Raw genomic sequence first — 25,662 nt, forward strand, 5'->3', positions numbered from 1 at the left:
ATAAGGTTGTAGCTCGTCCTGTCCTTGGAATTAGTGCTGTTATGGTTTGGTAAGGTTATAAGTGGGTTTTTGCACAAGTTGGATCTACATATAGTGCAGGGGCCCGGGCCCGGTGGCGGGGGAGGGGGGTAGGCCCACGGGCGGCCTTGTCCCGGGCCAGGCCCAGTCTCTCGGCGGCCGTTCCATAGAAGTGTATAAAAATGAGCACTACTACTACTTATCATTTCCACAAAATACAGAGTTTATTACTGCTGTTTCCACCAGCTACAACAATTTTTAAGCTGTTTTAGTGATACTCAATTTCATTATATTTATATCTGGATATGGGAAGATTTCAAATAAACAGAAAACCTATGCAACCGGAACAGCTTTAGACTGTTGACAGAGGGACTACGCATAGGCAGTCTGTTATGTTTTTTTAATAAGCTTTTGCTATTGTTTTAAATAGCGTTTGCCATTGTTTTGGATGAACTAAACGGCGCCAAGCTCCGCCTTAACTGCCTTCACTCCATAATGGGCTACATAACGGCATGTCATGCCGTCTCCTGCTCTCAATCTAACCTCCGTGTGGTTGGTGGTAAGCAGGGGATCCGGGAAATCCGTTTTCTACTTTCTTTCCTTCCTGGTTGCTGGTAACCAATTAGCGGCGGCTAAGTTATTCTTTCTACCCGCCTTCGGCCGCCCTGCTAAAGGCTGGGGGAGGAGCGTAGGCGGTGCTTGCCTTTTCCGGTTTGTCGTCTCCTATTGCTTGCTACTGCCTGCAGCCAACCAGCTGAGACTGCCTAGCTTGCTTCTGACGGTCTGGACTCTGGAATAGGAGGAGCGCGCTCTTCTCCGTTCTATCGTCCATACTCTCTTCCTGTTCTTTACCTCCGGTGTAGCCAATCAGCAGTGGCTGTCGCCTGCTGCTGCTGCAGACTACTTGCTAGTCTAGCATCTTACCTGTTTCCTTCAAGGTACAGGGTGGGGGACTGTTTGAATTTTGGTTCAGTACTTCTTATTGCTACCAGTACCTAGTGGGGAGGGGAGCCGGCTGCATGGTACCTTGCATGTTAATGATTAGTCTTTTGCTAGTCATAAGATCAAGCCCAGTTTTAACTCTGTTGTCTATTAAGCACTAGGTATTTGATGTGTTTATTAGCACATTCTATGAAAGATAACTTATGTTATTAGTTTTGACTGTCTGTGACAAGTGATGTCTCGGACAGGACCAATGAGTGGAGGCACTGGGCAGTATGTGACAAATCCCCATTCATTCCATAGCCAGCTATTCCCCACCAGCAGGATCCAGGGATAGAAGGAAGGCGCTTGGTGGTCTGCAATGTACCTGCAGCTGCTGCTGCTATGGGTGCTGGTATGTGGGAGTAGCTTGTGTGTTTCATGGGTTCAAACAAAGGATGGAAAAGCCACTGCTGTTGCAGTGGAACTGGAGCTGAGGGTTGCCAGCTCTGTTTATTAAAAAGTAGGCTGCCTTCAGATTTCATACGTATATTTCCCCCCACCCAAGGTTACCATGAAAATGGAGTCCGGTCCCTTCCCCTGAAATCTTCCTTCTGGTGTCTCTACCACATTAGCTCCATTATGCTATTACTCATCTCAACTTCCAGTAGCATGACACAGACAAGCCCTTCAGTGGCTCTGCCCTATTTCCTTTTTACAATGGAAACCTGTATAGGGAGGGGGTGAGTGGAGTTAGGCTACGAGTTAATGCAGTGGTTGATCCTTGCTGCTAAGCTCGTAGGGAATGAGGGCTACAAGTCTCTTCATATGCAGTCGAGTAAGACCATGCATGACTACCGTTAGATCAACCTGTTGGGTAGATCATGAGCCAGTAGGCAGTCCTAGGTGGAGTTCCTTCATGGCCTATGAACTCATGCCTCTGTTTTGGGAATAAAGACCGGTCTCTTTGGTTTATTTCCATTGATCAATAAAGGGGCTTGGCTAGGTCAAGAGGGTGTAGGGTATCAACATCTGTCTCAGATTTCTACCTTTGGTAGATTGCCCATGATTAAGAGACTTAAACCCTATCTTGATTCTTGGGCATTTTGTATAATAATGCAGGTTAAAATACTTTGTGTTTTGGATTATTGTAACATTCTTTACACAGGCTTGTCCTATAAATGGGTTGCATTCTTTGAAGGAAGTCCAAAACATTGCAGCAAAAATGTTTATAGGAGCTAATAGAAAAGAGATTGCATTCCGTCTCTGGCTGTATTGCATTGGTTGCCAGTACAGGAGAGAGTGTGATTTAACTGGCAGATTTTGACTTTTAAGACCTTGTACGCCAACAACCAGACGTCAGCCCTCTTACATTGGTTTGTTCCCATTATGCAGTCATGCTTAGTTACCGGTAATGGTTGTTTGCTAGGTATTTCCTGTACATATGTGATGTGATTGATGAAATGGAGGAACAGAGCATTTTCTGTGCCTGCATCTGGGTGTTGGAATAAGCTATTATTATTTATAGCATTTATATCCCACATTTTCCTACCCACGCGCAGGCCCATTGTGGCTTACAGCAGTCTGAAAAAGGCATACATCAATCCGGCATAAACAAGTACATGGAAGTAGGAGAGATCAGTGAGTAATTACAGAGAAGGGGAAGGGGTAATAAAGTTGAGGATGTCGTTAAGATAGTTACAGTTCAGCAGTTATGGATGCGATGGCGGGACTTTTGCGTAAGCTATTCCAAATAAGGTGGTCTTGAGGGTTTTTCTGAAGGTCAGATGATCGGGAGTAGTTATAACAGATTTAGGTAATCCATTCCACAAATGAGCACCAACATAGGGAAAGGTGGATGCGTAAGTGGCTTTATACTTGAGAAGAAATACCTACTATGGTTTGTACTCCCTGTTAAACAATATTCCAATATCTCGATATCTCTTATTATAAATGCTTTTTAATATAAACAAACAGACATGTATTACCCACGTACAACAATTAAATAAATAAATACACCCCCAGTGTTACTAGCAACGTTGGCTCTTCCTATTTCAATAACAGTCACGTATGTCCCTTTATGTTCTTTATCATATGTAACGCATTGAAACATTCATGCTATATAGTTTTTCAGCGTCCTTTCATTAATGTTTCAAAACTCTTCAAAAAGTCAGTTGCCTCCTTGACTGTGATAATAGTTCAATTGGTCAGCGTTAAACGTTGAAAAATATAGCAACAAAGAATATATAACACCAGCAAAGGAACCTTTTAACGTAATCTTCCATCTTCCTTCATCGAGTCATTGATAATAAGGATTCCCAACGATTGCAAGCAATTATGGTTCTTTAATTTAAGCGTTTTTTCTCCCAGTCAACTCTCTCTGTAGCCTCAGTTCTCTCGGTTCTCTATGCGAGACCGCATTTCGCACTTAGCTTCTTCAGGAGAACCGTGATCAACATCCTACATGAAAAATATATACACTTCCTCTATCATTCCCATTTATCATTACATGTCCAAGTTTTCATATATACAAATATTTAATCCACATTTAATTCGTCTTTTCTCACATTAAAATTATTTCGGCAACTTACCCAACGGGCTGATTTCCGCCTCTAGGCTGGCAGGAAATGATGATACAAACATCTCTATGGCTAGCTAAACCGGATATAAATACTAGCAGCAAGCCACTCCTCTCTCTGACGTATGTGTCTCAAATCCATTCTACCTCCAAGTTTAGTCCCAGAGGTGTTACTGTTCTCCATTGAAAAATAAAACGTTGTTCTATATTAAAAAGGATTTCACTTATATTACCTCCTCGATTCAATACAGGAATCTGTAACAATGCCATGCATCTAATATCTTCTATTGCATGTTGGCATTCATTCCAATGGGCAACCAGGGGGGCATCACTCCTCAAATTTCTAATATTGCTAATGTGCTCAGCTAATCTGATTTTCAATTTCCTCTTAGTATGACCTATATAATATTTATTACATGGACATATTATACAATATACAATCTGCTCACTATCACAATTCGTAATCGAGTGAAGATAAAAATATTTTTGAATACCTGGAATTTTTACTTTGTTCGTAACTAGGGCATATTTGCAATAAACACAATTACCACAAGCGGAGTGATGTCCCCCATATTTCGTTGCCTTGGGGCGTTTTAGGAGTTCTCCCAAATTAGATTTGCGGCTATAAGCCATTTTAGGATGCTCTTTAAAGACAGGGTGAACACCCAAAACATGCCAAAATTTATGAATTATATGACCAATTAACGGTGCCCTTTGCGAAAAAGGTAAAACACATGCTATGGGCTTTATTATCTTCTTCCTTTTTGGTATAAACAACCAATCCCTTTGAGCATATCGGGCACGTTTATATGCCCGTTTTAGAACTGATAAGGGGTACCCACGTTGGAGAAATCTCTCCGTCATGTCATATGCCTGAATTTTAAATTCCTCCAAAGAGGAACATAATCTACGTAATCTTAAATACTGTCCAACAGGGACTCCCCTCTTTAGGGCTATATGATGGAAACTCGAGTAATGTAACAGAGTATTCCTATCGGTATTCTTCCTATAGATCGAGGTAGATAAGTTATTGAAATCCATTTTATTAATTTTTATGTCTAAAAATTCCAATGTGTCTCGTGAAATCCTAGCAGTAAATTTAACACATGGGTCAGCTTCATTTAATTCTCTTATGAATATTGCTAGATCTTCCTCGGATCCTCTCCAGAACATAATCACGTCATCTATGTAACGGCGCCATAGCATAATATTAGTATGCCATGGTGACGGATAAACAAATTTCTCTTCAAATTCTGTCATATAAAGGCAGGCCAATGAGGGGGCTACTGAAGCCCCCATGGCTATGCCTCTTTTTTGAAGATAGTACTGCTGGTCAAATTGAAAATAATTAAACTTAACTACCCACATTAAAAGTTGGCATAAAGCCATTTTCTTTTCTTTGGGGATATTACATCGTTCCAGAACAGAACCTGCTACTTCGATGACCCCTTCCTGGGGCAGATTTGTATAAAGGGCTATTACGTCCAAGCCTACCAATAAGGTGGATTCCTCCACCAAGCCTTGATCTTTAATTACTTCTAAAGTATGTATGAAATCTGTGGAGTCCCTAACATAAGACTCCGCTTTAGTAACCCATGGTTGAAGGAATACATCTATTAATTTAGAAAGAGGCTCTAATACTGAATCCCTAGTACACACTATCGGGCGACCTGGAGGGTCCACTGTGGATTTATGAACTTTCGGAACGAAATATATGTAAGGAATTTTTGGGTTAGGGTGACAAAGAAACCGTTGTTCTTGCACTGAAAAAATACCATCCATCACACCCCTCCCCACATATTTAGTTATCAAATCCTTTAGCTGTTCCGTAGGATCATAGTTCAAACAATCATAAAACTCTTCCTGTGTAAGCTGACGTAAGCCTTCATCTATATATTTCTGTTTGTCTAAAACCACTGTGGAACCTCCTTTGTCAGCACGCACTACGACTATTTGATCATTATTAGCAAGTTGTTGAATGCAAAGTTGTTGGTCTAACGTAAAGTTATATCTATGAGGCATCCTAATTGTTTCCATGCGTTCCAATTCATTAAGTACTAGTTTTTGAAAGGCCAAAATAGAGGGGTCAGGATTTCCTGGAGGGGACCACCGGGATTTAACCCCTGTACGGGGTAAGCCTTTATTCTCCTCCTTATCCTCTGGAGACTTGCCAAAAAATAACCGTAATTTCAGTTCTCTAAAAAACTTATATAATCCTTGTCTGGTAGCAAACGCATCGTATTTTGAATAAGGAACAAACGACAGTCCCTTATTTAATGCTTCTATTTGATGTTGAGAAAGACTATATTTAGATAAATTGATGACTGTATCTACTTCTTGATCTTGCCACCTCTCGCTGCTCTCTTGTTTGTTACTGTTTTGACCACATTGGTCGCTTCCTGGACTTGTGGTAGTAACCGTAAAAAAGTCTCTGGTAAAAGATTACCCGTGCTAATTGTCTCTGGGGTCCCTTCCCCCCTCTGTTCTGTGCCCTTCTTGCTATTATCTTCTTCTGAAGAATCGCTTGATGATAACTTAAATTGAACTTTTCAATTAGGCCCACGGCCTCTTCGATTTTTACTCCTTTTATCCATCCAACCATATACAAACCCCTTTGTGTAGTCATATTCGTCTCTTTTAAATTTTGATATTTTTAACTCTCGCTGTTGATTTCGATACAGGTCTATTCTGGAATTATGTTCCTCCCATTGCTTTTCAAATATCGATTTTTCATAAACATGTTTAATATTCTCTATTTTCTTATTCAGTTCTTGTTGTATTTTAACTATCTCCTCATGAAGAACATCAATAGTTAATAACATAAGGTCTAGTGAGCATCTGGTGATCACGGAGTTCCATTGTGCTACATATTGATCATTACCCAAGAATCTTGGTTCTTTGTTAATACGTAGTCCACGCGGGACTCTTTGTGCGTGATAATACTCTATCAACGCCGCAGAATGTAACTCAGTTCTCACCAGTGTTTTATGAGTTCTTAAAATCTCCTCCCAACCGCATATTTGATGTTGAAGAGGATCCGAGAATAATCGTGTACCTCCCAATATCTCTGCTATTCTGTCTTCCGACAGCCCAGACTTGGAATCCCCCTGGGCAGTTGCCATCTTCCCATTCATGTATCAAATAACAATAATTAACTAGGGAAAAATATATATAAACAAAGTACGTTTTTTTTAAAAAGAAATACCTACTATGGTTTGTACTCCCTGTTAAACAATATTCCAATATCTCGATATCTCTTATTATAAATGCTTTTTAATATAAACAAACAGACATGTATTACCCACGTACAACAATTAAATAAATAAATACACCCCCAGTGTTACTAGCAACGTTGGCTCTTCCTATTTCAATAACAGTCACGTATGTCCCTTTATGTTCTTTATCATATGTAACGCATTGAAACATTCATGCTATATAGTTTTTCAGCGTCCTTTCATTAATGTTTCAAAACTCTTCAAAAAGTCAGTTGCCTCCTTGACTGTGATAATAGTTCAATTGGTCAGCGTTAAACGTTGAAAAATATAGCAACAAAGAATATATAACACCAGCAAAGGAACCTTTTAACGTAATCTTCCATCTTCCTTCATCGAGTCATTGATAATAAGGATTCCCAACGATTGCAAGCAATTATGGTTCTTTAATTTAAGCGTTTTTTCTCCCAGTCAACTCTCTCTGTAGCCTCAGTTCTCTCGGTTCTCTATGCGAGACCGCATTTCGCACTTAGCTTCTTCAGGAGAACCGTGATCAACATCCTACATGAAAAATATATACACTTCCTCTATCATTCCCATTTATCATTACATGTCCAAGTTTTCATATATACAAATATTTAATCCACATTTAATTCGTCTTTTCTCACATTAAAATTATTTCGGCAACTTACCCAACGGGCTGATTTCCGCCTCTAGGCTGGCAGGAAATGATGATACAAACATCTCTATGGCTAGCTAAACCGGATATAAATACTAGCAGCAAGCCACTCCTCTCTCTGACGTATGTGTCTCAAATCCATTCTACCTCCAAGTTTAGTCCCAGAGGTGTTACTGTTCTCCATTGAAAAATAAAACGTTGTTCTATATTAAAAAGGATTTCACTTATATTACCTCCTCGATTCAATACAGGAATCTGTAACAATGCCATGCATCTAATATCTTCTATTGCATGTTGGCATTCATTCCAATGGGCAACCAGGGGGGCATCACTCCTCAAATTTCTAATATTGCTAATGTGCTCAGCTAATCTGATTTTCAATTTCCTCTTAGTATGACCTATATAATATTTATTACATGGACATATTATACAATATACAATCTGCTCACTATCACAATTAGTAATCGAGTGAAGATAAAAATATTTTTGAATACCTGGAATTTTTACTTTGTTCGTAACTAGGGCATATTTGCAATAAACACAATTACCACAAGCGGAGTGATGTCCCCCATATTTCGTTGCCTTGGGGCCTGAAGAAGCTAAGTGCGAAATGCGGTCTCGCATAGAGAACCGAGAGAACTGAGGCTACAGAGAGAGTTGACTGGGAGAAAAAACGCTTAAATTAAAGAACCATAATTGCTTGCAATCGTTGGGAATCCTTATTATCAATGACTCGATGAAGGAAGATGGAAGATTACGTTAAAAGGTTCCTTTGCTGGTGTTATATATTCTTTGTTGCTATATTTTTCAACGTTTAACGCTGACCAATTGAACTATTATCACAGTCAAGGAGGCAACTGACTTTTTGAAGAGTTTTGAAACATTAATGAAAGGACGCTGAAAAACTATATAGCATGAATGTTTCAATGCGTTACATATGATAAAGAACATAAAGGGACATACGTGACTGTTATTGAAATAGGAAGAGCCAACGTTGCTAGTAACACTGGGGGTGTATTTATTTATTTAATTGTTGTACGTGGGTAATACATGTCTGTTTGTTTATATTAAAAAGCATTTATAATAAGAGATATCGAGATATTGGAATATTGTTTAACAGGGAGTACAAACCATAGTAGGTATTTCTTTTTAAAAAAAACGTACTTTGTTTATATATATTTTTCCCTAGTTAATTATTGTTATTTTATACTTGAGGCCAGAACATGTAGGGTAATGGAGAAAGTACGAATGAGATGATCTGTGAGAGTTCCTAGGTGGTAAATTGATAAGGTTATCCATATAAGCTGGAGCTTCACTGTAGAGGATTTTATGCACTAGGATGCAAACTTTAAAAGTTATCTAGTCTTTGACGGGCAGCCAGTGTAGTTTCTCACATAGTGGCCTTGAACTTTCAAACCTCGATTTTCCATAGATCAGCCTTGCAGCTGTATTCTGGGCAGTTTGTAATTTGTTTTGAAGCATTTCTTTGTACCCTGCATAGATTCCATTGCAGTAATCTAGGTGGCTTAATACTAGAGTTTGAACTAGATTGCGAAAAACATCTCTAAGGAAATAAGGCTTTATATGTTTTAGTTTCCAAAAAGCGAAGAATGCTTTCTTGGCAGTAAAGTTTGTTTGTTGCTCCAGTGCTAAGTTTCTATCTACTGTTACTCCTAGGATTTTTAGAGTCTCAGAGATTGGTAAGGCAAGCTCAGGAGTGATTAAGGTGGATGGTTTGTACTTGTTATGGAAAGAGGAGAGTAGAAGGCAATGAGATTTCTCAGTGTTGAGTTTTAGTTTAAATGAGTTAGCCCAAGCAAGCATGGTGTGCAGCCCCAGTCTGATTTCATGGTGTATTTCGCTTAAGTCCTTTTTGAAAGGGATATAGATTGTGATGTCATCCGTGTAGATGAACGGGTTGAGACCAAGTTTGGAAAGAGCTTTTGCCAGAGGAGTCAACATTATGTTGAAGAGTGTTGGGGAAAGAGGTGAGCCCTGAGGCACACCACAGTCTGCTGACCATGGAGGCGATAAACTTGTGTTGGATTTAACTTGGTAGGTTCTTGATGTTAAAAAGCCTTTCAACCAGGCAAGGACGTTTCCACTGGCTCCAAACTAATCAAGTAGCTGTAGCAGGATTGTATGGTTCACCATGTCAAAAGCACTCGACATGACGAATTGTAAAAGTAGAATGCTTTTTCCTACAGCTATTTCCTTTCTGAAGTTGGACAGGAGCGTGACTAGTACAGTTTCGGTGCTATGGTGCTGGCGGAAACCCGACTGTGATTCATGCAAAATATTGAACTGGTTCAGAAATTCCTTGAGTTGTTTGTTAACCATGCTCTCCATCAATTTTACAAATAGTAGAATTGATGCAATCGGTCGATAGTTGGTAAGATCATTGCTTTTTTTCTTGGCATCTTTTGGAATTGGGGTGAGTAAGATATTTCCATGGTGTTCAGGGAATATTCCATTAGTAAGCAGGAAGTTCAAATGTTGTGTTAGATCAGCAGCGAAGCAGGTTGGACGCATTTAATAAGTAGTTTGGGCAAATATCCAATTTGCAAAATTTACTTGAAAATCTGCGTATCTCCTGTGTTACAGAATCAACTTTTAGAGGTGTGAAGTTTGAAAACGTTAGGTCAGCTGGGTGCACGCCGGGACCAGGTGATTAACGTGTGGAGACAACTTTACTGTTGCTCCGGAAGCAGCTTAAAACTTTATTTATTTATTACATTTGTACCCCGCGCTTTCCCACTAACAGCAGTTTCAATGCGGCATACATAGTAGTAAAGATTACATAGTATTGATAGAGAAAATATACGTTAAGTCTAGCAGAATAATAAGAAGAGATAGGTATATAGAAAAGGTAAGGGTGAAGGGAGTAGGGGAAGTTGAAAGCTTTTTTTCTTTCAGAAAGCATTTGAGTAGATGTAAGCATTAGGTTTGCAGGTCATTTAAATTAAGTATATGTGTAGCCTTTGTGCATGAAAGGTGGTGTGGTGTATGTGCTTTCCTATCATTTTAATGGTGTTCTTTTCTTTTTTTTTAATTCTTTTGTATTGAATTTTATTGTAAACCACCTTGATTTTTTTTTTTAAAGGTGGTATATCAAATTGTATAAACTATTCTCTTCCTATAGTAGGAATGAGGATAGTGATGATTAGGAAGAACGTGTAGCATATTTATTTGGGCAGTAACTTATATGGTCAGATCCCATTAAGACTGTAAGTGGGAGTGCATGGGGATTGAATGAGTTAGATTTGTTAGTGGTGTTGTCTTTTTAATAATGTATATTGTGAACTGGTTTGAATGGCTTTTTAACCAAATTGGTATCATATAAACGTTTTATGAATTGAAATGTGCTAGAATCACAGATCCCATACTCCCTCAATACTGCTGCTGCTTTCTCCTAAGTGCTGACACCTGGCTAAGGAGGGAATAGAGTCAGGTGTTGGTTGTGTAGACTGGAAGATTACTGGCACGCCAGGTTCTATCAGCTACTAGCCTGCCTTCAATGAAACCAGCCAGTTTGGTCAAATACTGCCCAATTGATAGTCCTAATTACATTTGGGCTTGGGTTGACCTGAGGCACTGCTGCTGCTGCGGAGAGGTGGGCAACAGTGGTCCGCTTTGGCTCTGCACCAGTTATGAAAGCAGTTGAAGGAAGGGAAGTATATGGGGTAGGAGGAGAGAGAAGAGCATCTAGATGGACTGTATGACAGAATGGAGTAGAATGGCTGAGGGGTGGGGAGCTAAAAGAACAGGGGATAACAATTGGGGGAAGAGGATGGAAAACAACTGGGATGGGGAGCAAATGTTTTTTACCTGGGGACTTGATATACCGCCTTTCACAACAAATCAAAGCGGTTTACAAACAATGAAGTGTAGAGCAAAGAGTTAAAAGTGGGAAGAACGAAAATCAGAGGTGATTTTAGGAGGATTAGGTGCCATTTAGAGGTGTTAATTGGCATGTACACAAGTGATGGAGAAGATGCTATTTATATGTATGTGCAGGTATAATGAACAAATTGAAAGGAAACCTTTTGTGAGTCAAGACTTGGGTGGTCCTTCAAATTATACGTGTATTCTATATTTTAGAATGGCAGTACATGTATACCTGCTAAAACTTCAGCATTGTCATTTACACCTGCTGCAAGTTGCACATAAGGGCCAGTTCAGTTAACTTCTTATTTGGACTTGAGTTTTGAAGGAGAGCTTGAAGGGAGAGTTGTGCTTACCTCTCTGAGGTTAAAAACCAACTCACAATCGCAAAAGTTTGAGCTTCAGAGTTCAACTCAATTTTATATATATATATATATATATATATTTTTTTTTTTCTCCGAAGACAAGCAGGCTGATATTCTCACAAGTGGGTGACGTCACGTCGGCCCCGGAGGATTTTCAAGCAAAATCTAAAAATCTCTTTAACGGCGTTCCGTCGCGCGAGCGATCGCACCCAGCATGTGCGCACACATCTTCCCGCTCGCCGTGCGGACACACCCCTCAGTTCTTCTTTTTCCGCGTCTGAGGAGACATGGAGTTTGTTAGCGCTTCGTGTTTTCTTCAGGTCCTCGGAGTTAAATCTCTTTTTTATTTTACCCTTTCGGGTGTTCTTTATTTTTTCATATGTACCCTTTCTCAGGGCAGGCTCATTGTGGCTTACATATACAGGTACTTTTTGTACCTGGGGCAAGGAAAGGTTAAGTAATTGCCAGAGTCACAAGGGGCTGTGCCTGAAATGGGAATCAAAACTTATAGGGAGGCTTTATTTTTGTGGTGTTTCTTTATAAGTTTATTTTTTTCTTATCAAAGACCTTTAAGCAGGGGTGTGCTGGTAAATTGTTATCTGTGGGCTCTCTCTCGCCAGCAAAGTAAAAGACCAAGCCCACATTTTGGGATCCATTTGTTAAAGTCCCAAAATTCTTAAAAACTTAACAAACGGCTCTCGAGAGCCTGTGAGAGCCTGCTCCAGCACACCACTGGCTTTAAGCCTTGTACCCGCTGCAACCGGACGATCTCTGTCACCGACACGCACAGCTGGTGCATTCAGTGTCTTGGGCCGGATCATCTCCCTGAGAAATGCAAGTAGTGTCTCAAAATGGCGAGACGTACGCTACTTGCCAGGGATGCCCAAAGGAGATAATTTTTGAGTCCGATGAAGACAGATGCATGCTGGGTACAGTGATGCATCGAGTGGGTCTCCACCTGCCTCTGTGCCTCCTGCTTTGCAGGTCATTCGGGCGCATCGGCGGACGTGTCTTGGGCCGGATCATCTCCCTGAGAAATGCAAGTAGTGTCTCAAAATGACGAGACTTATGCTACTTGCTAGGGATGCCCAAAGGAGATCAATTTTTGAGTCCGATAGAGACCGATGCACGCTGGGTACAGTGATGCATCGAGTGGGTCTCCACCTGCCTTGGCGCCTCCTGCTTTGCAGGTCATTCGGGCGCATCGGCGGACGTGTCTTGGGCCGGATCATCTCCCTGAGAAATGCAAGTAGTGTCTCAAACAAGACGTATGCTACTTGCCAGGGATGCCCAAAGGAGATCAATTTTTGAGTCCGATAGAGACCGATGCACGCTGGGTACAGTGATGCATCGAGTGGGTCTCCACCCACCTCGGCGCCTCCTGCTTTGCAGGTCATTCAGGCGCATCGGCGGACGTCTGTATCATCGGTGCCGAGAGCTTTGCTCCCTCTGTTATGGAGGTATCCTGGCATCGGACGTCGGTACCATCGGTACCAGGTATCATGGGTACCATCGGTACCAGATGTCATGGGTACCAGGTATCATCGGTACCATCGGTACCAGGTATCATGGGTACCATCGGTACCAGGTATCATGAGTATCATCAGTACCAGGTACTATCAGTACCATGGGTACCATTGGTACCAGGTATCATGGGTACCATCGGTACCATGTGTACCATCGGTCTCATCGGTACCGTCAGTGCCATGGGTACTATCGGTCCCATCGGTCCCATCTCTGTTATGGACACGCAAGTCATCTGGCAGTCTGGTATCGATTCCCCAGCATTTCTAGATTCTGCCTTTGGCTTCGGTACCATGGGTACCATCGGGTGCCATTGGTGCTAGCGCCTCCTGCGGCATCTAGCTTTTCACCTGGGATTAGATCTCCTTCACCGATGCTGCCTCCGGTATTGGTGTTCACAGCCTACTGGGTCGATTCTCCTTCACTGGAGTCGTCTGGAGAGTCAACTTTTCGACCCCGTCGTAGAGGTTACCGCACCTCCATGTCGGACGGGTTTGGATCTGAGCTGCTCTGTCTGAGTTGTTAGCTCAATTCAATGATGGCTCATCTGATGAACATGAAGGTCATGGAGGTTTTCTCTGCTGAGAATTCTCTAGATCTTCTATCTGTCTTGACACATTACAGTGGAGATTGTGAGTCAGCCCAAGGCCCCAGATGCTCGAGGTCCTGGACTATCCATCTTCACCTAAGTCTTCTACAAGAAGACTGAATCCCAGTATCGGATCCACGGGGAACCCAGTTTCATTAGGCCTCAGTTACCTCATGATTCTGTGGTGGTGGATTCTGCTCTCAGAACAGATAGGAGTTCTAAAAACTTGCTTCGGCGCCCCCGGGGCCAGAGCATACAAACTTAGCCTCTTTTGGGAGAACAGCGTACCAGGCTAGCATGATCACGTCCAAAATTGAGTCCTGCCAGATCTTTACGAGCATTCCCACCGGAGCAGGCTAAACCTTTTCACCAGGTGGTCAGGTAGCACACGGTGTGTCGCAGGTTCCTGTCCAGGGGCATTTTCGACACTTGTAATGTAACATCTAGATTTCTGCTCTGGGTATAGTGATGCACAGACTCTCATGACTGCGTGCCTCTCACCTGGAGGAGGGGACTCAGCAGAAAATTGGATAAACCCCGGGATGGCCGACGGACGGGAGCCCTAACAAGGAGCTCCCGAACTGAGAAAGCTCCTAAGCCGATCCAGCCCCCCGGGCTGTGAATCAGGGCACGAGGATAGTAGGGGCGAGCCATAGCCGCATCTCGGGCGGCTTCGGGCGGCCACTCCACTGCCTAACCTGATCGCGAGGCCAGCGTGGCTAGCAGTGGGCCCAGCCACTCGACCACGAGGCGGGCTGAAAGGACCGCACAGCAACCGACGGACGACCTTGGTGATTCCTCCACCACAAAGTAACGCTGCTGCCGACTACCACCCACCCGCCGGGGTACAATCCGTAATCACCCTCCTCAGCAGCCGATCACCTCCCACCCACCAAGACTTACTGAAGTCCAGCTGGTTTCCTGCCGAACCCGTCTCCGACACCATCGCAAAGGACATTCCTGCGGGGTGAGCTTGTTGGCACTGAGTCTACCGACTCGAAAGCTCACCCTCGGCCGTCGCGCTCCCCGGCAGGAACTGCCCGGGACTGTGTCGGCTGGGAGTCGGACGGAGTTCGCCTGCCTGCACCGTGATTCTTCCTGACTGGGCTGTTGGGCTGTTGGGGTGGCGCACAGCGCGGCTGTCTTCTACAAGCGCCCTGGTCGCTCCGCTGTTTGAGGGCAGCCCAGATCGGTTGCTCTGCAGCCCAGCTGCCCTAGCTTTCCCTGGTCCACCCAAGCCAGCTTCTCTCTGCTTGCTTGCTCCAGTCTGACGGTTCCAGCTTGTTCCAGTCCGCTGATCCAGCTTCCTCCCTGCTTGATCCGGTTCATCTGCTCCGGCCTGCCTGCTTGCTCCAGTCCAGCTGCCCTAGCGTGTTCCAGTCCGCCTGATCCCAGCTTCCCCTGCTTGTTCCAGTGTTCCAGTCCGCCTGCTCCAGCTTCTCCAAATGCTCTAGTGTGTTCCAGTCCGCCTGCTCCAAGCTTATTCCAGTCTACACGACCCCATCTTGTTCCAGTCCGCCCGATCCCAGCTTGTTCCAGTCCGCCGATCCAGCTTCCCCTGCTTGCTCCAGTGTTCCAGTCCGCCTGCTCCAGCTTCTCCCTGCTTGCTCCAGCCCATCTGCTCGAGTCTACTAGCTCCGGCATACCTGCTCCAGCCTGCCTACTCCAGTACATCTGCTCCAATGTGTTCCAGTCCGCCTGAACCAACTCTCCCTGCTTGTTCCAGTACACCTGCTCCAGTCTGCCTGAACCAGCTTCTCCCTGCTTACTCCAGTACACCTGCTCCAGCCTGCCTGCTCCAGTACATCTGCTCCAGCGTGTTCCAATCCACCTGAACCTGCTTCTCCCTGCTTGTTCCAGTCCATCTGCTCCAGCCTGCTTGCTCCAGCTTCTCCCTGCTCGTTCCTGTTCATCTGCTCCAGTCTGCCTGAACCAGCTTCTCCCTGCTTATTCCAGTACACCTGCTCCAGCCTGCCTGCTCCAGCGTGTTCCAATCCACCTAAACCTGCTTCTCCCTGCTTGTTTCAGTCCATCTGCTCCAGCCTGCTTGCTCCAGCTTCTCCCTGTTCGTTCCTGTTCATCTGCACCAGCTTGTTCCAGCCCACCTGCTAGTTTGTCAGCCATTGACTTACCTGCCTGCCTGCTAGCTTGCTAGCTCGTCAGCCATTGACTTACCTGCTCTCCAGTTTCTCCCTGCTCGTTCCTGTCCTTCTGCATCAGTATGCTCCAACCCGCCTGCTAGCTTGTCAGCCAGCATCTCCCTGCTCGTTCCTGTCCATCGGCTCCAGCATGCCCCAACCCGCCTGCTAGCTTGTCACCCATTGATTTACTTGCCTACCTGATAACTTGTCAGCCACTGACTTACCTGCCCCCCAGCCTCCCCCTGCTCGTCCCTGTCCATCCGCACCAGCTTGCTCCAGCCCGCCTGCAAGCTCGGCAGCCACTGCCTCACTTGCCTGCTGCTGTCGGCCACTGACTTACCTGCTCTCCAGTCCACCTATCCCTCCAATTCCAAGCCTCCGGCTCACCGCTCTATCTATCTGCTTCTCACCTCAGCCACTACACTTACACCTGTTACACCGCAATCACTACTTATGGCCCCTGTCCACATCCTCTTCCTTGCCCTGTCCCTTCCTAATCTTTTTCCCCTCCCCCTACCGCTGGAACTCATTACCCACCTGTTTTCCCTCCCAAACTTGCCCGCTTCGGCAACACCCTATTCATCCCCACCCCCTCACCATCTCTCTTATCCCCCTCCTCCTTCCTAGCCCTCAACCTTCAACACCTCCTTCCTGCCATTAACCCTTCACCATTCCTCCTAAGTGCACCCCGTCTTCGTCGCCTTCGTTGCCCGACCTCCCCCACCCTCCTCCGCACTCTCCTACTCCTCCTCCTGCTATCCGCGGGAGACATTAATCCTAATCCAGGCCCCCCTCACCTGTCCTCCTCCTATCCATGCAAACGATTCCATGATGTCTCCAATCTCGTTTCTATTCCCCTCCTCTCCCCCCTCTTCCCTCCCCTTCTCATGTGCCTTGTGGAATGCCCACTCGGTCTGTAACAAACTGCCCTTCACCCATGATCTCTTCATCTCTCGTTCCCTTCAACTCCTCGCCCTAACTGAAACCTGGCTCTCCCCCGACGATTCTGCCTCAGTCGCGGCCCTTTGTCATGGAGGTTATCTCTTCTCCCACACTCCCCGCCCAGATGGCCGCGGTGGAGGCGTTGGGCTACTTCTCTCGCCCTCCTGTAGTTTCCAACCCCTCCTCCTACCGCAGTCTCACTGCTTCTCGTCCTTTGAAGCTCACTCCATCCGGCTATTCTACCCATTACCACTCAGAATTGCAGTCATCTACCGCCCCCCTGATAAGCCCCTCTCTTCATTCCTTACTGACTTCGATGCTTGGCTCTCAGTCTTTCTTGATCCCGCATCTCCATCCCTCATTCTTGGTGATTTTAACATTCACGTTGACAACCCATCCAACTCCTACGCTTCTAAATTCCTCACTCTAATATCCTCCTTTAACCTCCGACTATGCTCCACCACCCCTATTCACCGTGATGGCCATTGTCTCAACCTCGTTCTCTTCTCCTCCTGCTCACCTTCCAATTTCTGCACCTCAGTCCTTCCTATCTCAGATCATCACCTAATCACACTCACACTTCATCACCCTCCCCCTCAACCTTGTCCAACTATAACCACTGCCTTCAGGAATCTCCAAGCTGTCGACCCCCCTACCCTATCCTCTCACATGTCCAATCTCTTCCCTTCCATCTCGTCTTCTGAATCTGTCGACACGGCTGTCTCTACCTACAATGAAATTCTCTCCACTGCTCTGGATACCCTAGCTCCATCTGTCGCTCGCCCCACTAAGCGCATTAATCCTCAGCCCTGGTTAACCCCTTGCATCCGTTACCTTCGCTCCTGCACCCGATCTGCTGAACGACTATGGAGGAAATCTCGCACCCTGTCAGATTTCACCCATTACAAATTCATGCTATCCTCCTTCCAGACCTCCCTATTCCTTGCCAAACAGGAATATTATTCTCAATTAACCAATTCTCTCAGCTCCAACCCTCGTCGCCTCTTTGCCACCCTCAACTCCCTACTCAAGGTGCCTTCCGCTCCCACCCCCCCTCAATCTCTCCTCAAACACTAGCTGACTACTTCCGCGATAAAGTGCAGAAGATAAACCTTGAATTCACTTCCAAGCCTTCTCCTCCCTGTGACTTCTTAACCCACTCACACAACCAACCTAACATAGCCTCCTTCTCCTCCTTCCCTGAGATCACCGAAAAGGAAACTGCTCGCCTTCTTTCTTCCTCTAAGTGCACCACCTGTTCCTCTGATCCCATTCCCACCAATCTGCTTACCAACATCTCTCCTACAGTTAACCCCTCAATCTGTCACATCCTCAACCTCTCTCTCTCCACTGCTACTATCCCTGACACCTTCAAGCACGCTGTAGTCACACCACTTCTCAAAAAACCATCACTTGATCCCACCTGTCCCTCCAATTACCTCCCCATCTCCCTTCTACCCTTCCTCTCCAAATTACTTGAACGCGCTGTCCACAGCTGCTGCCTTGATTTCCTCTCCTCTCAGGCCGTCCTCGATCCGCTTCAATCCGGCTTTCGCCCACTACACTCGACAGAAACAGCACTTTCTAAAGTCTGCAATGACCTGTTCCTTGCCAAATCCAAAGGTCACTATTCCATCCTCATCCTCCTCGACCTATCTGCCGCCTTTGACACCGTCAATCATAATTTACTTCTTGACACCCTGTCCTCATTCGGGTTCCAGGGTTCCGTCCTCTCCTGGTTCTCCTCGTATCTTTCCCAACGCACCTTCAGAGTATTTTCTAATGGCTCTTCTTCCACCCCCGTCCCACTCTCTGTTGGGGTTCCTCAAGGATCTGTCCTTGGACCGCTTCTTTTCTCGACATACACCTCTTCCCTGGGCTCGCTGATCTCATCACATGGTTTCCAGTACCATCTCTATGCCGATGACACCCAGCTCTACCTCTCCACTCCCGACATCACAGTCGAAACCCAGGCGAATGTTTCGGCCTGCCTTTCAGACATCGCTGCCTGGATGTCCAACCGGCATCTGAAACTGAACATGGCAAAGACTGAGCTCCTTGTCTTTCCACTTAAACCCTCCTCTCCTCTTCCCCCACTTTCTGTCTCTGTTGACAACGCCCTCATCCTCCCCGTCTCCTCAGCCCGCAATCTCAGAGTCATTTTCGACTCCTCCCTCTCCTTCTCTGCCCATATCCAGCAGACAGCTAAGACCTGTCGCTTCTTCTTCTATAATATTAGCAAAATTCGCCCATTCCTCTCTGAACAGACCACCCGAACCCTCGTCCACTCACTCGTTACCTCTCGTCTTGACTATTGCAACCTTCTCCTCGCTGGTCTCCCGCTTAGCCACCTATCCCCCCTCCAATCTGTCCAAAATTCCGCCGCACGTCTTATCTACCGCGTGAACCGATACTCTCATATCACCCCTCTCCTCAAGTCACTTCACTGGCTCCCGATCCGCTACCGTATACAGTTCAAACTTCTCCTATTGACCTTCAAGTGCACTCAATCTGCTGCCCCCCATTACCTCTCCACCCTCCTTTCCCTGTATGTCCCCACCCGTAACCTCCGCTCTCAGGACAAATCACTCCTATCTGTACCCTTCTCCACCACCGCTAACTCCAGACTCCGCCCCTTCTGCCTTGCATCAACTTATGCCTGGAACAGACTTCCCGAACCCATACGCCATGCGCCCTCCCTGCCCATTTTCAAGTCCTTACTCAAAGCCCATCTCTTCTCCCTTGCTTTTGGCGCCTAATCACGTTCCCCATTCATGATACCTACACTGACTACATGGTTTTACTACCTTTAGATTGTAAGCTCTCTTGAGTAGGGACTGTCCTTCCCCTTGTTTAAAATTGTACAGCGCTGCGTAACCCTAGCAGCGCTATAGAAATGCTAAGTAGTAGTAGTAGTAGTAAAATTGTAGATATTCTGTGCATACACTTCCTCATCTCGGAAGTTCTTTAAAGGGAAGAGAAGTTTTCTTTACGCCTTAAGGGGTCGTACGTATACTCCTGCTTCTCGACAGCCGGTTCAGGCTCTGCCACAGCACGCTCGTTGTAGTCAACGGCGTGCGCCTAAGCAGGCCCCTGCAGCTACTCCGCAAAAACCAGGGACGGGTTTTTGACTGGCTCCAATTCAGCATAGCCACCATAAATAAAAAAATGTCCGTACCGGCCAATCTGCCTGTCGGGGGGAGGTTTAAATTTTTTCCACCAAAGGTGGCTTCTTGTAACCTCCAACCGGTGGGTTCTTCAAATAGTCCGGTTACTACTACTACTACTACTACTATTTAGCATTTCTATAGCGCTACAAGGCATACGCAGCGCTGCACAAACATAGAAGATACACTCTCAATCTGGAATCAAACCCTCCACATTGCTCACTGGGAGCTTAATTCCTTAGCTTCCATCACAAGTAGGTACTTGCAGAGGAACTCTCCGCCTTTTTCAGCGCCAATGCGGTCGAGCCCGTTCCACCAGGGCAAGAAGGGTTGAGATTCTATTCCAGGTGCTTCCTTGTGGGTTGCGTCCCATCATAGACATAAGGGGCCTGAACAGATATTTGGTTCAGGATGCTTTCCCTGGGCATCCTTCTTCCCATACTTCAGGAAAACGATTGGCTATGCTCTCTGGACTTACAGGATACTTATACCCAGTTTGCGTCCAGAGTATGTTTTCCTAGTGCCTAGCTGTTGTTGCAGCGTCTCTTCATGGACTGGGAGTGCATGTGTTCCCTTATCCCGATGATTGCCCATCTCAACAGATTACAGCTCAGTAAATATTGAGACTTCTAGGCACATGGCTTCCACAGTTCACGTAACTCCCATAGCACATTTACACATGACATCCGCTCAGTGGATCCTAGCTTCCCAGTGGTATCAAGTTCAGGGTATCTAGAGGATGTGACCCAACTGTTCACCAGTTTTAGGAATTCCCTTCAGAGGTAGTCAGTTCTCTCCAATTTGATTCTGGGGCGTCCCGTCCAACTTCCTCAGCCACAAAAGCTGCTGACGAAGGTTGCATCCCTCCTGGAGTCGGCTAACCAACCAAATTATTCTAATTCAACCAATCGGGTTGCAATGTACTCGATAACAAACGGGTACTGGATCTTGCCCTCTGAGTCAGGATGCCATGCAGATGTAGCGGTGGGCCCGCCAACGCGGCATGTTTTCTCCAAGCCACTTATCTAGTTGGCGTAAACAACAGTCTGGCCGACAGGCTGAGCAGGATAATGCTACAGTCATGGTCGTTGAGCATGGCTGTAGCTCGAAAGATCTTCCGGGAGTGAGACACCCCCTCAGTGGATCTTTTTGCCACTTAGTCCAATCACAAAGTCCCTCAGTTCTGTTCCAGGCTGCAGGTTCACGACAGGCTAGCATCGGATGCCTTTCTCCTTCATTGGGGGACAGGCTTTCTGTATGCATATCCTCCTATACCTCTGGTGGAAAAGACTTTGCTGATTCTCAAGCAAGATTGTGGAGCCATGATTCTGATTGCTCCCTTTTAGTCGCGTCAGATATGGTTCCCTCTTCTTCTGGAGTTGTTCTTCAGAAGAACCCTGGAGATTGGAAGGTTTTCCAGCTCTCATTACGCAGAGCGAGGGGGCACTTCTGCATCCCAACCTCCAATCTCTGGCTCGCACGGTCTGGATGTTGAGAGTGTGGATTTCGCCTCTTTGGGTCTTCCAGAGAGTGTCTCCCGATTCTTGCTTGCTTCCAGAAAAGATTCCACGAAGAGGTGTTATTCTTTTTCATGGAAGAGGTTTGCCATCTGGTGTGACAGCAAGGCCCTAGATCCTGCCTCTTGTCTTATACAGACCTTGCTTGAGTTCCTTCTACACCTGTCTGAGTCTGGTCTCAAGACCAACTCTGTAAGTGTTCATCTTCGTGCAATAAGTGCTTATCATCAACGTGTAGAAGGTCAGCCTATCTCTGGACAGCCTTTAGCTGTCCACTTCATGAGAGGTTTACTTCTCCCCCAATATTGAGAGAATTCCTTGTATGTGTTCAGGGGGGGGTTATTTCTGTTGGGCTTAGCACCCCCAATAATTTTGAAAGTTGGCTCTTATGCTTCAGTCAAAGCCCCTATCAAACCTTCTCCAGTGTCTTGGGGTCTCAATGTCGTTTTCATCCAGCTGCTGAAAGCTCAATTCGGGCCACTGGATTCCTGCCATCTGAAGTATTGGACCTGGAAGGTCGTTTTCCTTGGTGGCTGTTCCTTCAACTCATAAGGTCGGTGAGCTTCAGACTCTAGTAGCTCAAGCGCCTTACCTTACTTTTCATCTTAACAGAGTAGTTCTCCGCATGCCATCAAAGTTCTTACTGACGGTGGTATCGGAGTACCATCTGATCCAGTCAATTGTCTTACCAACATTCTTTCTCCCTCATCTTACAAGCCCTGGCGAAAGCAAGCTGCGCACTTTGGACTGCAAAAGAGCGCTGGCCTTTTTACGTGGAGCGGACGAGCCCCCTCAGACAGTCCGCCCAGTTGTTTATTTCTTTTAATGCCAATAGAGAGGAGTTGCTGTCGGAAACCGCACCATTTCTTCTTGGCTAGCAGATTGCATTTCCTTCATTTTTGTCCAAGCTGGACTGACTCTAGAGGGCCATGTCACGGCTCACAAAATTAGAGCCATGGCTGAGTCGGTGGCTCATCTAAGATCAGTCACTATTGAAGAGATCTGCAAGGCTGCGGCGTGGTCATCAGTCCACACATTCACATCTCATTACTGCCTTCAGCAGGATAGCCGACGCGACAGTCGGTTTGGGCAGTCGGGGCTGCAGAACTTATTTGGGGTTTAGAATCCAACTCCAACCCTCCTAGGCCCATTTTTGTTCTGTTCCAGGCTACACTCATTTAGATGTTTCTTCTTTTCAGGTCAATTTTTATTCTGTCCTCGCCGTTGCGAGGCTAAATTGACCACTGTTTGTTGTGTTGTGTAAGCCTGGAAGCTAGGGATACCCCACTTGTGAGAATATCAGCCTGCTTGTCTTCAGAGAAAGAGTAGTTACTTACCTGTAACAGGTGTTCTCCGAAGACATCAGGCTGCATATTCTCACAAACCCTCCCACCTCCCCTTTTGGAGTTGTCTCCTTCATCTTTTGGATTTAACTGAGGGGCGTGTCCGCACGGCGAGCGGGAAGATGTGTGCGCACATGCATGGTGCGATCGCTCGCGCGACGGAACGCCGTTAAAGAGATTTTTAGATTTTGCTTGAAAATCCTCCGGGGCTGACGTGACGTCACCCACTTGTGAGAATATGCAGCCTTCTGTCTTCGGAGAACACCTGTTACAGGTAAGTAACTACTCTATATACACACACAACCACATTTTCCTGTACAATTTTGAGTTCAATGTGGCTAACAAGCTAAAAAGAAGTCATTAAAAATATGAAAAAAAAAGTAAACCCACTTATCAATAAGGAAGAATCATAAATATATAAAGAATTCAATAATAAAGCATAATGGGGAGAATGGAAGGGGGAGATTAGGCACCAGGATCAATTGACAGAAGTTTTTTGAAAAGGAAAGATTTCAAAAACTTATAAAAGACCAAATAATGATGTTGGGATCTTTTATTTTTCAGCAAGGAATTCCAACATTTAGTACCTTGGTATGAAAAAGTAGTTGAATATATAGATTTATAAACTATTTTCTTGCAGGTAGGGAAATGAAGACACAGGTAGGTAGTCTGTTGCACCAAAGATTGAATTGCAAGAAGGCAAAAGTAACAAGAGGCAACATATAGTCAGGGTCAATACCATACAAAATCTGAAATATGAGAGCACAGAATTTGAATACAATCCTAGCCCTATGCAAATATATCAGCAAAGGAGTAGCCCTCTCAAAGTGTGGTACATGCATGACAAGTCTAGCCACAGTATTTTGAGCAGTTTGCAGTTTCCTTAAAATACATTCTTTACACCCTGCATAGATAGAATTACAATAATCAAACTGGGTCAAAACAGGAGATTAGACAAGTAATCTGAAAATATCAATTGAAAACAGGCGCCTAATGCGATTCAGCTTCCAAAGTAATTAAAAAGATTTAGTAACAACTGAGGACACCTGATTCAAAGGTTAAATGCCAATCGACAGCAACTCCTAAAATTTTTAGACTGGACTCCAAAGGATAAGAAATACAGTCAGTGCTAAAATTGCTGTAGGGATCATGGTCAAACTGAAAGAACTGACAAATCAACTTGCAGAACTATTGTTAGTAATATGTAATTTATCCTTAAAATCGGGCATGGTACTGGATGATTTGAGGGTGGCCAATGTAATGCCAATTTTTAAAAAAGGTTCCAGAGGAGATAAGGGAAATTATAGAACAGTGAGTCTTACGTCTGTGCCGGGCAAAATGGTAGAGACTACTATAAAGAACAAAATTACAGAGCATATTTAAAAGCATGGATTAATGAGACAAAGCCAACATGGATTTAGTGAAGGGAAATCTTGCCTCACCAATCTATTACATTTCTTTGAAGGGGTGAACAAACATGTGGATAAAGGTGAGCCGGTTGATATTGTATCTGCAAACGAACCTTTTCCGGAGAGGGGAAGGTGGTAGAACTAGAGGACATGAAATGGGATTGAAGGAGGGCAGACTCAAGAAAAATGTCAGGAAGTATTTTTTCACGGAGAGAGTGGTGGATGCTAGGAATGCCCTCCCGCGGGAGGTGGTGGAGAGGAAAACGGTAGCGGAATTCAAACATGCGTGGGATAAACATAAAGGAATCCTCCTCAGAAGGAAGGGATCCCCAGAAGCTTAGCCGGTGGTGGGAAGCAGGGCTGGTGATTGGGAGGTGGGGATAGTGCTGGGCAGACTTATACGGTCTGTGCCAGAGCCAGTGGTTGGGAGGCGGGGATAGTGCTGGGCAGACTTATACGGTCCGTGCCCTGAAAAAAACAGGTACAAATCAAGGTAAGGTATACACAAAAAATGGCACATGTGAGTTTATCTTGTTGGGCAGACTGGGTGGACCGTGCAGGTCTTTTTCTGCCGTCATCTACTATGTTACTATGTATATCTGGATTTTCAGAAGGCGTTTGACTACCTCATGAAAGACTCTAGAGGGAATTGGAGAGTAATGGGATAGGAGGTAGTGTCCTATTGTGGATTAAAAACTGGTTAAAGGATAGAAAACAAGAGAGTAAGGGTAAATGGTCAGTATTCTCAATGGAGAATGGTAGTTAGTGGGGTTCCCCAGGGGTCTGTGCTGGGATCACTGCTTTTTAACATATTTTTAAATGACCTAGAGATTGGGGTAACTAGTGAGGTAATTAAATTTGCTGACAACACAAAGTTATTGGGGCTGGCTGGCTGGCTGGCTGGGTTCACATCATGCTCTGCAACTTAGACTAAATAACTACATTTTCTGCTTATTTACAACCCAAACTTTTACTGACTTCTGCTCAGTCTGTGTTGAGGTACCAGTCCTCAGTGTTACTCGGAACTTCTTCCATTTATTTTTGGCAGGAGAAAGGACATTTTATCTCCCCTAAATAACTCTCCTCATGCATTGAGACTGGAGCTGGATCCTTATTTAAATCTATCCTTCCTCTGGAACAATAAACATGCATCAATTGGACCATCCAAATATATCAGAACCAGAAACTCTAAAGTTCATACCTGCAATCCGTGAGTTAAAAAAATTGTTATTTTAACTACATAATCTACTTCTGTAACTCTGAATCTTTTAGATTCTTTAACTCTGAATCTTTTAGATTCCTTAAAACTAAAGGAAACCTATGCACTGTCTCCAAGAATTTCACATAGAAGAACATAAGCACCGCCTTACTG

At 44.9% G+C, this 25,662-nt stretch overlaps 1 protein-coding gene across 1 annotated transcript in view; it reads left to right on the forward strand.

Moving 5' to 3' along the window:
• Positions 1-852: 852 nt before the first annotated feature.
• The window catches only part of VAC14 (VAC14 component of PIKFYVE complex), a 573,384-nt gene continuing 548,574 nt past the window's right edge, over positions 853-25,662 (forward strand). The window contains exon 1 of the mRNA XM_030203598.1: positions 853-956. The gene's annotated coding sequence lies outside the window, so the exon portion shown is untranslated. The remainder of the gene's footprint in view (positions 957-25,662) is intronic.

This window comes from Microcaecilia unicolor, chromosome 5, assembly GCF_901765095.1.
Source record: "Microcaecilia unicolor chromosome 5, aMicUni1.1, whole genome shotgun sequence".
NCBI classification, from domain to species: Eukaryota; Metazoa; Chordata; class Amphibia; order Gymnophiona; family Siphonopidae; genus Microcaecilia; species Microcaecilia unicolor.